Raw genomic sequence first — 3,713 nt, forward strand, 5'->3', positions numbered from 1 at the left:
ACAGCCATACTTAATAAAACAGCTTGACAGCACACGCCTGCGGATTCCCTCAGATTCGGGTATGGCAACACAGCTATTCCAGAACTGGCTGAGCCAGGCCATAAACCCTCTCGTCCCTACTAAGACAATCTCTAAGAACAGGTCCACTCCTACCGCACCATAGTTCACAGAGGAACTAAAAAAACAAAAACAACAAAACAGACATTTTGAAAGGCAATGGAGTAAGAATTATGACCAGTCATGTAGGACACGTTACAAAGAATCATTGGCCGTTTATAAAACCTTGATAATAGCTGCAAAAAAATCTTTTTACTCAGATCAAATCGAGCAAGCAAAACACTCCAGCCGAAAACTCTATGAAATTACCAAATCCCTTTCAGGCCACATCTCTGACCTGACTCCACCACCATCCCAAATCCTGTCCGATGCGTTGGCAAATTTCTTTTTTTCAAAAGTGGATGACATTTACCAGGCTTTTACCCTTAAATCTACATGTACTCAACCTATCGAAACAATGCCTTCTGTTTCGAATATACCTCAAGCTATAATCTTCCCCAATTTTAAACCATTACTTGAGGGCCAAATACTGAGTATTGTCTCCACAATCAAATCGGGATCCATACTTCGGACCCTTGTCCATTTTCGCTTCTTCCTCCTGTGATGGACTCAATCACACCGGTCCTGACACAAGTATGCAACTCCATCTTGTGCTCGGGGAGATACCCTCAGTCCTTAAAAACCACGCTGCTCAAACCTCTCCTAAAGAAACCGGAACTGGATAAGACCGAGTTAAAAAACTATCGGCCAATTGCCAGCCTGCCTTTCTTAGCCAAAGTGGTGGAAAAGGCCATGAATATGCAATTATCAGAGCATATTGAGACACATAGATTGTTAGACGATACTCAGTTCGGATTTCGGAAATATCATGGCACCGAAACCGCTTTAATCAAAGCCTCCGATGACGTGCGCCGAATTAGAGACCTTGGGGGGACAGCAGGGCTGGTACTGCTGGACCTCTCGGCGGCTTTCGACACGGTCGACCACAAGATCTTGGTCGATCGTGTCGAAAAGATGGGCATTTGCCACACAGCTAAGGATCTCCTGGCCTCGTTTCTTTCTGATAGAACTCAGGCCGTCGCCCTTGGACCTTACCAATCTGCTAAGCTGATGCTGCCATGTGGGGTACCTCAAGGCTCATCCCTGAGTCCGACACTATTTAACATCTATGTGTCGGACCTTGCTAATGTCATCAAAGCACATGGGATGGGCCTTACCTCTTATGCGGACGACACGCAATTGGTTCTGACCATCAAGGGCGACGGAGTAGAAGTTGCCCAACGATTTCAAAATGGAATGATGGAGATAGGAGAGTGGATGGCAACTAATTGCCTGAAACTCAACTCAGAAAAAACTGAGGTTGTGATATTTGGCCCCCTTTCACCGGATTAGTCAGCTCAATGGTGGCCTGCCACATTTGGAGCAATCCCTAAACCAGTCTCCAAAGTAAGAAACCCGGGAGTCATCTTCGATGATGGCCTCAAGTTTATGGACCATGCAAATAAAGTGGCCTCTACAGCCCACTATAAACTACGCATGATACGAAAAATCAGTCCCTACCTTCCAGTGGCGGCCATCAAAACCTTAGTTAGCTCCCTGGTTCTAACGTCACTGGATTATTGTAATGGCTTACTTCTAAACACACAAACCAGAGTCTTGAGAAAACTACAGTCAATACAAAATGCGGCGGCTCGCCTGGTTTTCGGAATCCCAAAATATGCGGCCATTTCAGATGCCATTTCACGACTTCCCTGGCTGACGATCCAGAATCGGATAAAATTCAAGTCACTGTGTATTGTTTATAAAGCGCTCAACAGGCAAGGCCCACATTCTTTAAGTAGGCAACTGATGCCATATCTACCTTCCCGTCAACTCCGGTCCTCCAATTGCAACCACCTAGTGGTTCCTCGCGTCAAAACAGTGTCATGGGGCGACCGTCGATTTACGGTCGCTGCACCAAAACTGTGGAACACTCTCCCGCTGGACCTTAGAGCTTGTCCAACCCTTCTTCAATTTCGCAAGAGACTTAAGACGTGGTTGTTCACCCAATAACCTCTATAAATACTGGTAAATACAGAGCACTCCATCACCGATCTCAATTGTGCAAATCAACCAGCGCCAAGACGCCTACAGGTATTTGTCGCGCTTTATAAATAGCAGCAAATAAATAAATCCTGCGCTGCATTGCACCGGAGTCTGCACTTCGCTGGATTACCTGGTGTTAGACCTGTCAACCCTAGGGTGGTCTTTCCCCGTTTTTTTTCGCCCTTGCCTCGTTTTTTTCACCCTCTTTTTCGTTGGACCTAGGTCTCCGGGCGCCTTACCTTACCCCTGCTAATCAGTGCTAAGGTGCAGGTGCTCTCTCCTACCAACATGGCTGCCACAGGCCCCAGTTACTGCGGAGTGGTCTTTTTAGTAGCACCCTAGTAGCCAGGAGCTGGCTGGGACCCTTAGACATTGTTGCAACACCAGCCCGCATTTTTCTGCCCATAGCTAGAATAGAAAAGCTCCTGGAACCTTTCAGAATAGGGGAGGGGTCTCCATTTGCCGCCTTAGAGAGTGGTCACCTGACCTGGGTATATTTAAAGAAAGGAGGGAAACTTTTTAGTCAGTTGGGGCATCACTGACCTGGGGGAACCTATGCATGAGACTTAAGCGGTAGGGCGGCGGGGGGAACCTATACCACTGGGAGTGACTGGGCCTAGGCGCTGCCTTCCAAGTTGAGTAAGGGACTCTGACCAAACCCACTGATCGGGCCCAGCGTGAGGAGAACCCAGGGACAAACCTACAGTAGCTACAGAGTCCAATCTGCCTCCAGCCGCCAACTCAACCCCCCCCCCCCACTCAAGAAACTACCTACCAAGGGTGCAGGAACCAACAAGCGCCAAGAAGAACACTTGGTGCTAAGAAGGACTACTTGGGATCGACCAGGTAACCAGCGCTTACCATCAGCTCTGTCCCCCTGCACTGCCCTGCCTGGACCGTGTCGTCCCCAAGCTGCCCTGTACTGTCCCACCACAGCTGTGTGGTCCTGGACTGCCTAAAACTGAACTGAACTGAGCTGCCTTTCAAGCGCTGGGGCCCCAAGAACTGCTGTTGTGCATTCTAGCGCTGTGCCCCGTGACTGCTGTGCCTCGAGGCGCTATAATCCTCCAGCGCCCCCCTGCCTGCCATCACGCTGTGCCCTTGAAGTGCTAATTGGGGGGGGGCACTCATCGCCGCTGCCCCGGGTCATCTGTGTGCCTCAGAGCTCTGCATTGTCCAAGCGCTGTGCTTGAGAAACGCTAGCCGGTCCACTCACCGTCGTGGCCCTTGCCCGTCTCGTCAGGACACGAGTCTGCTGGTCGCGGCGGCGGCGCAGCACCGAAGCACGCTCGAGGCCGTCTGACTCCGTCGTGGCCCCGGTGCTCCCCCGGTAGTGCCAGCACCGTCCTCATCACCCCCCTCGGCGGCACACCCGAGCCAGGAGATGGTCGCCGCCACAACCCGCATTGCCACACGAGGCCCTGAAGTTGGATCCTTCATCACGTGACGGGGGCGCGTCCTGGACTCCACCCCCGCCACGCCGCACTGCCATTGGTCCTTGAGGCTGCATCCCCGCAGGCCGCACTGCCATTGGCGGCTGCGGGCGCGTCCCTGCTGAGGCCCTCTTCAAT

Source organism: Lissotriton vulgaris, chromosome 4_1 (genome assembly GCF_964263255.1).
Source record: "Lissotriton vulgaris chromosome 4_1, aLisVul1.2, whole genome shotgun sequence".
Lineage (NCBI taxonomy): Eukaryota > Metazoa > Chordata > Amphibia > Caudata > Salamandridae > Lissotriton > Lissotriton vulgaris.